This window comes from Miscanthus floridulus, chromosome 10 (assembly GCF_019320115.1).
Source record: "Miscanthus floridulus cultivar M001 chromosome 10, ASM1932011v1, whole genome shotgun sequence".
Taxonomy (NCBI): domain Eukaryota; kingdom Viridiplantae; phylum Streptophyta; class Magnoliopsida; order Poales; family Poaceae; genus Miscanthus; species Miscanthus floridulus.
In genome coordinates, this window is record NC_089589.1 from 65,715,020 (window position 1) to 65,723,669 (window position 8,650).

General features: G+C 45.5%; 2 pseudogenes; both read right to left on the reverse strand.

Moving 5' to 3' along the window:
- Positions 1-965: 965 nt before the first annotated feature.
- On the reverse strand, positions 966-1,419 carry LOC136488783 (dirigent protein 22-like; annotated as a pseudogene).
- Positions 1,420-2,447: 1,028 nt separating this feature from the next.
- Positions 2,448-5,360, reverse strand: LOC136488784 (carotene epsilon-monooxygenase, chloroplastic-like; annotated as a pseudogene).
- Positions 5,361-8,650: the final 3,290 nt, after the last annotated feature.

Below are 8,650 nucleotides of genomic sequence, written 5' to 3' on the forward strand. Positions count from 1 at the left end.
CTCAACCCTTTGAGCCAATTAACACATGAGACTATCCCTCTCGTTGAACTTTCTTATGCCCCCAAGGCCGCAGTGAGTTTCTACATAGTTTCGATGTTCAAATCAACCTACCTTTTTACAGATCACACTTGGAACTTTTTTGTAGTGGGGAGATGCTGCCAGCAGTGAGTGAAGAAAGGGGCTATACTAACCACGTATATGCTGCAATGACTATCGCTATAGCATATCACCAAGTATTAAAAATAACTCTGTGGATTGAGATAAGTATAATATCACGGTACATCGTGCTAGCTAGATAATTATTTTAATTTGTCTAGTGTATTTCAAGTTATAACAATAAGGTCAATCTCAGTGGAAATTTTATATCCTAGTTTCCAAGACACTTATATGGTAAAAGCAATGCGGATAAATTTCATCCCCATGAAAACTCATTTATTTCGTCCCATGAAATTTTCATCATGTCTTTCTTTATTTATACTATGACCCGTTTGATGTTGGTTTTAGCTTATTTTGGCAATAATTAGCTTATAAGCTATACCAAATAGACCCTATGTCGATGAGCTTATTCCATGATTTTTTTATAAAACCCGTACCGAGACTTGCTAAGTTATGTTTCACTGACCCAGTTTACCCCTCTCCTTTTTGGTTCGAAGATTTAAGTTCCTTACGGTCCCTGACCATCTTCATAATAAAGTTGGTCACCTTTCCTCGAGTCATCAGTGAGGCGGCTCAACGGCCAGTAATGACTTTTGGTCTCGTACTGTTGCATGTTTTTCACATAGTGAAAAAGGTGTAAGGTCGTAGAAGCCAGAGTTCACTAGTAGTGAATAATTTCAACTCAAATGCACATGCATGTCAATGTCATATAGATGCTTCATACTAGTAAACAACATGCATGTGAACAATTATTACACGGTAAATTTGCGTTTACAGATCAATCAGCAAAGGCACGCAGCGCAAGCAGGTTAGTTAAGCAAGTACACGTCGAACTGGACGACTCCGCCGCGGCCAAGGTGGTAGTCGTAGTTCCTGGTGAGCACATACCCGCGCGCGAACCGGAAACGCCCGGTGCCGCCGACGACCACTGACTCGCGCACCTTCTCCACGTCGATGCGGCAGCTCACCGTGACGGAGCTACCCCGGTGCTCGCCGGCCTCCAGGACCAGGTGCATCGTCACCTGCGACACGACGCCGCCCTCGGACACGCGCACGCCGAACCCCTGCACGGTGCCCACGCGTGCGCTGTCGATCGAGGGCTTCTCCGTCAGCGCGTTGTTTCAGCACCACAATGTCCCCGAACTGACAACAACGCTGCGCCGACGACGGCGACGTCTCGTCGGCCGCCGTCGTGTCGCCGTCATCGTCACTCGACCATGTGGGTGGCAGCAGGGAGCAGCCGGACACGACACTATTACACATATCTTTTGTAGTAGCAGCCAGTGAGGCTTCATAGAAGCGGCTCGGCCAACCACCCCTACCATATCGTATCTACAGCATTTGTAAAGGCGATTTGCAAACCGTCCTTACAAATCGATTTATAGAGACAACTGGTGTTATCAGCCGTCCCTACAAATCGATATGTAGCCACCTCTACAAAATCGATTGAAATCGAACTAATCCAAATCCAATAGGAATCAAATCAAGATATACAATTGATAACAATATGCTGCATAGAACTTGATATGGAATCCAGTTCCATATAGAAGGGAATTCTATATATCGGATTAGATAATGAATCTAACTTAGGAATAAAAAAAATCCCATATACATTTGTTTCTTCTATTTTGTTTGCGTATTTTCTCATTTTCTATTGAATCCGATTCTAAAATCATTCCTTAGAAAGCCACACAAAAGATGATTGTCCCCTATAATACCTATTTATAGGAACGGTTCTAGACTAAACCGTCCCTACATAATATTTTTCCATAAAAAAATTCAAATTTATAATTCATATTCGACCAGAATATATATATTGATGTTTGCAACATCAATCATTCGGACGTGAAAGACCATACCAAAGAATATCCAGAAGGATACTATCTGTGTACGGTGGAGGACAGCGCAAAAGAAATATACAGTCACTCTACTATACTACTATAGCCAAGACAATTATTCTCTATCCAGCTGTCCAGGCAACAGTAAAGGACGATAATATATATATATATATATATATATATATATATATATATATATAACTATTTACCATGTAGCTAGCTACAAAATAACTTATTCTGTAGCCACTTTGAGTTACGATAATTACTATGTTAATTTACGAGATTATGGTAACTTCTTATTAAGTAGTTTACTATAACGCTATGATAAATATCCCATGTGTTATAGTAACTCAACTATCGTAAATATGTATTAACATTAACGTAAATTAGTATATAAAATTATCGTAAATAAAGGTGGCTATAGAATAACTTATTTTATAACTGACTACTGAATATACTCTCCCTATATATATATATATATAAAATTCAAATCTGACCACAAGCACAAGAGCACAAGGTGTTGGTACTAAGGATTTCTACATAAATGAACATTACAAGTATGTATACAAACATATAAGCTAATGAGGATTGTCGATCTACTTCATCTTGAGCTCTCCTCAGTGTAGCCGGATCCTTCAGTAGTGTAACACTGAGCAGTCAACATATTAAAATGACATTTTAAGTAATGTATTATTTCTCACTTTGGTTGATAGATGGTTACTGCGAGCAACGTTTGGCTGTGGCTTGTCGTAAACGATCGTAAATTTTCAGTCAGAACAGTATTTTTCTCTCACACAAACCAGCCAGCAATACTTCTTCACGAACCAGCAACGATACGAACCAGCCAACCGAACAGGCTGATAGCACTATAGGAGTACTAGTACACTGCTTACCTGTTGTTTCATGACCAGCAACTAACATTGACAAGAGATCATCACGTAATTGTACACTGCTTACCTGGAGAACCAAAAGGCGTGTCAACTAAAGCAGTCAAACTTGCAATAAACAAAATGCATGTCGTGTAAAATGGTGAAATGGAGCCCTATATGAAACTGCACGCAAACCGAGCATGAGAAGTTTAGCAACAGAAGCACAAAAAGATCTTGCGTTGTCGAACTTCAGCAAAACTTGGCATAGAGCATGACTCACAAGGAACAGAATGTTCTCTTAGTAGTGAAATGATATGCAAATCTTTTGCGTGCTAGAGGAAAGAAAAACAAGAACAGAGATATGATTTTTTATAGAATTTTTCAGTCTTTTGTCACAGCTTTTCATAAATCAATGGAAAAGAAAGGACCAAATACTCCTAGCAATCACCTTTATACACAAGCATAATGTGCCGCTTCTAGTAGGTAAAACCTCATCATCTAAACTTATAGAAAGAAACAGAAGATATAGACTTTAAGTGCACATTCAGAGGGGGGGAAAGGTGATACACTAAAGCCGCACTGTTTTTCATTTAGATGTATGCAGTAATATGTTCTATGCTAAACATATCCTTTTTCCTGAAGATATTTTAAGCTGAATGACACCAGGTTACAAACTGCAAGCCCAACCAATAATTGTCCCTCCGGGCAACGCAACAGAGCTAATAAAGCAACATTTATGAGCTGGGCAAACAAATCCATGGTTTTAAATTTTCATGGACCAGCAGAAGGATAAATCAATAATCAAACCATCATCAGGCAAATGTTATGGAGCATCAACAGCAGTAGATGCCAAATTATTTTCATGATGAGCAAGTAGCTTCATATAAGTAGAAATTGTGGAAATTAAAGGTAAAAGAAGCAAAATATTGTAAAAAAAATTGGAATACGTTAATCACCTCATCTCGGCTAGCAAGTAGGAAGCGTAGAATGCTAGGATCCCCCTCATTTACATATTCCTCACCCTCAATCTGTTCATTTTCAGCTTCCACTATTTCTTTACACTTCATAATCAGCTCTTCAACAGTGTTTCTTATAATCCTAACTGCATTCTCTGCTTTTATCTGTCTTGGAATTATCTTGCACAAGAAATCAATCTGTGACAAATAAACAAGGATCATATCAAACATTGGTCAGGTGATTTTTCCTTTCGGCCAGTGAACTAGGAAACATAGGTGAGATTAAAAGTTAGAAGAATGGAGTGAAAGAGGAGCCAACCTTCCAGTATGGCAAAAGATCTGTAGAACGAAGCTCTGCTTCTTTGAGTGCAGTATAAACAGCATCAATGACAGGACTATCTGTTGTGAGGGAATCAAAATTGTAGTTGAACAGAGACAAACCAATCACATCCAATGTCAACTTAGAAAACCTCGCTTCCATATTGACAGGTTGCTCACTCAAAGCATATGGCTCAAGTTTCTCTATTAATCTCTCAGCACATTTACAAAATACCTTTTCCACGATAATAGACAGAAATCTTTTGTGCAGGGAAGGCACAACAGCTCTGCGTCTCACCTAAAAAAAACATACCAGCTTTGGAGTGAGATTAAGGATTAACCTACAGTCCAATTAAATTTAGCTCCAAACTACATTGGTGCCGCAAATATGCAAGATATAGCTGCAGCAAGAGAAGAGATACAACCCTACTAATTTCTTGCACTACTACCACCATTTATCAAATATATGTCAGCCAGCCCTTTACATTATTGAACATCATGAGGAACTGACTAGCTCTCCGCATCCACTCCCACTGGCGCAAATTCAAACGACCTGTCTTCAACCTAAACCGTTTATAAATCATGCTGGTTCAACCTGCAGACAAGTTAAACCAAGTAACCTCGCTTCTGCTGGTCTGGTTTGGTTTGGGTGCCGTTTAGCTGGTTAATCCAAACTATGAACAGGTCTACTGACATACAATTGTTCTAGCCCGTTACAGAGCCTTACGACTGTGATAGGCCATTCCATTCGCTAAACAATGACAATAGTGGCAAGAGAGACAGAACGAACCGTCCATAGGTCGCCCTCTGCGATGGCGAAGCCGGAGCCGAAGAGGAACTCGGAGACTTCAGCGACTAGCCCCTTCGCGTAGCGCGAAGCCGTAGCCACGCAGCACGTGCCTGGCGACGGCTGGGTCGCTAACGATGACGAAGTCCTGTGGCCCCGCGGCGAGGCGGTACACGGGCCCTTCCTCGCGGAACCACTTGAAGAGCGGCAGGAAGAGCGCGCCGCCGAGGAGGTCCCGCACGTCGTCGAGCTTGGCGGACGCGACGGGGATCTCCAAGTCGTCGCCGCCGCTCCGGCTCCGACCGACGGCGCGCGAGAGAGACGTGATCCAGTCGGGGCTCGCCCACGGGGTGGCGGTGGCGGTGGAGGGCTCGTCGCCCCCGCCCCAGCCCGCGCTGCTTCCGTCGGTGGCCTCAGCCTCGTCCGCCGCCCCGGGTCAGAAGACGAGAAGGGAACGAGGGAGTGAGAGGCACCAACCAGATCTGGGTCGAGGGATGTGGAGGAGGTGCCGCCCATCCCATTTTCTTCGGCCGCCGCTACAGCGTGCGCCAGCAGCGCCGCCCCGCCATGTGCCCATCTCCTCGTCTTCGGCCGCCGCCACTGTCGTCTACCGCGAACGCTAGGGTTTAGGGTTTTGGCGAGAGGGAGAGGAAAGGCGCAATCGAGGGTGGAGTAGAGAAGGTGGAGGGATGATGGAGAGAGGGTGGCAGGAGAGACGAGAAAGAGATGTGGACTGGCAGAGACGGAGGCGGCAGCGGTTGTGGGCTGGCAGGCCGACGGCGGAGACGAGAGATGGGGAAGACGAGAAGATAGAGGGAGGAGACGAGAGAGTGATTTGGGACGGAGGGGGTGCGGGCTTATATTACCAGTCGTCTGTATCGTGCCATCTGTAGCGGTTGCTGTATCCAAACCGGAGCACGTTATTGTGGGAGCAGCTATAATACCAGTCGCCTTTAAAAAAATACCCTATTACTATGAACTGTTTTTCACGTAATGCGCGCAAGGCGGTCGGGGTGGGGCGGTGTACTCGTCGTGCATGTAGAAGTGAAGGTGCATGGGAATAGCAGCTCCGCTGTTGCCGCCGCTGGTCTCGTATCTGTGGGTATACACGGACACGGAGGTGGCCAAGAGGAAGAAGAAGGCACCGCCACCGAGGAAGAGGGAGGAGAGGGAAGCCATGACATTTAGCTTGGTCTTTCTTTTGGGCTGTGGCATGTGTATGCTGGCTTATTACGGAGTACTAGTTTGCAGCAAGCTCGCATCTGGAGTGTGGGCATAGATGTACAATTTATACTTTTCCTTGACCTAGCGCCTCTTTTGGAGACCTCCATCTTCTAAATGCAACTCTAGAGCACCGGTGCTCCACCGCGGAGCAGCTCTACCATGAATCTAGGCTCTAAGGAACCTATTTAGGAGACCTCCACTGTAGATCTGAATTCATCTGCAATTCTATAGATTATTCAGGGGCCAAAATAAGAAAAGGACAAGAATATCGGACGAAGCGGTGCAGCAAACGGCTACGGCCGAATGGGGAACGCATGACCGGACAATGGGAAAATGGTCGTGCACAGCAGCCCAGTGGCCGCCTATCGCGGGGAAGATACGCACCATGTTCGCTTGTTGGTTTCAGCCAGGCTTATTCAACCAGCCAACAGTATTTTTCTCTCACAACAAATCAGAACCAGCCAGCTCAAACCAGCCCAGAAACCGACCAGCGAACACGCCGATAGCCAGTGCATAGAACGCTGACACATTCATGGGCAGGTGTAGTGGGGTCAGGCACAGTGGCCGGCTAAGCACGACATAGACAGCCGGACGCATTGGGGTTGGACGTAGCGGCCAACCTGGCACAGGAAGGCAATCGGCGTAGCTGGGCGGGCATGAAATGTTGATGTGTCGAGGTGGAGCAGATCATGGGAGAAGAAATATGAGACAAAAAGAAAATGAGCCGGTACATGGGATTGGGGTGTGTAAAGCAGTGGCAAGGGGGATAATATCGCTTAACCCCATAAAATAGGAGTTTTTAGAGGACTCCTCGAGGAACTCCATAGATTTTATAGATTTAAAAGCTAAATCCATATTTTGGTAAATCTATAGTTGATGGAGCTGAGGTGTTTAGCTAAAAATTTTAAAAGGGGACTATTTTTTCCCTTATCTGTAGCTGTCCGAGAGTCTCCTTCCTCATTATTGCCGATTGCGATGAGAAGATGCCTTCCCACCTGTCGATGCGGGACCCGCAGGATACCCCACAAGGAAGAGAGGAGATCTAGTTTGATTAGAATTCCTCCCATGTAATCCTAGTAGTAACACTACCCTGTAATCCTACTAGGACTCTATATTGTAAACCGACTAGGACTCTGGCCTCCTGACTATATAAAGGAGGGCAGGGTTCCTTAGATCGGGAGTTTAGAAGAGACAGGATTTTGACGACACAACACTTTACAATCAATCCAACGCAAAGGCTAACGCCGACTGGACGTAGGGCTATTACTCGATCAAAGATCGAGGGTCTGAACCAGGATAAATCGACTGTCTCTTGCGTTAACCATCGAGTTCTGCATACGCTGAAGCTCGAACATACTACCCCGGGTACCCCCGTGGCAGGCTATCGGTGGTCAAACATCGACAACTGGCGCGCCAGGTAGGGGCTTTCGGCAAAACTGCATCCGAGAGCTCGACGGACCTCGACAACATGATCTTCTCGATGGGATCAACCTTCATCTTCGGTTCATGGATCTGCGAGGCAGATGACGATGGCAAGCTCCGAAGTCGTCTCCTTGAAGATTCGGATCACCATGAAGACTTTTCTATTTCGGCGACTACGACGGATCAACTCGCCAGAAGATTCGCGCAGCTCGTGATGTCCGATCCAACTCAGATTTCGCGGCTTTGCGCATCCGACTCAAACTCAGGCTCCGCATCCGAGATGGAGTCTTTACCGAGTTCTTTCGAGAAACCAAGTTCTTTTCCGGCGGGGCTCCAGAGCGCGGCCTCAGCCTATCAAGAAAACAACTCGGAATACACTCAGAGTCCTTTCAAGAAGTCGGGTCCTCTCCCAATTGGACTCAACAACATAGCAAGATCTTACCAAGACCCGCTCCAAGAAGTCGCCGGTCCAGTGCGAAGGCTACGGCTTACTGGAGCACAGGAAGGCCTCATACTAACCATGACATCTCAAGATTGCCTCGTCCACTGGCCAGGTCCTATTCCCAGAAGCAGTAACATCCGATTAGTTGATGAGACAGCCGTTCTACCCTACCAAAAAGGCAGTATGCTCTATGACACCGATGCCTCCATAGAAGACATCAACAACTCATGTAAGGCAGACATAGAAGCAGTACATGCTCGAGAAGTTTTTATGGTTCGACAATCATCGCTGATACCGCCACAAGCACCAGATGTCAGATCCTCAGATGAGTCAGAATCCAACATATCTCCCAATGCCCTGGAATACGATGGCGAGTCTGAGGACCAGAAACAAGCCAGAGAAAGAAGAAATAAACTAAAAGAAGGTCGTAGATGCCGCGCTAGACAGCACAAAGAAGCCTGGATCAAGTACGAGACAGAATTAGCCAAGTACGGCAAGAAGAAATACGATCAAGAAGTCGAAGAAAGACGCACGGTGAATACACCCTACAATAGGATCCAAGAAGCACTAGAAGAACTCGGAGCGACATCACGTCACAGTGAAAAACAGGAACAGCTTTGGGACCTTCTCCAGTCAGC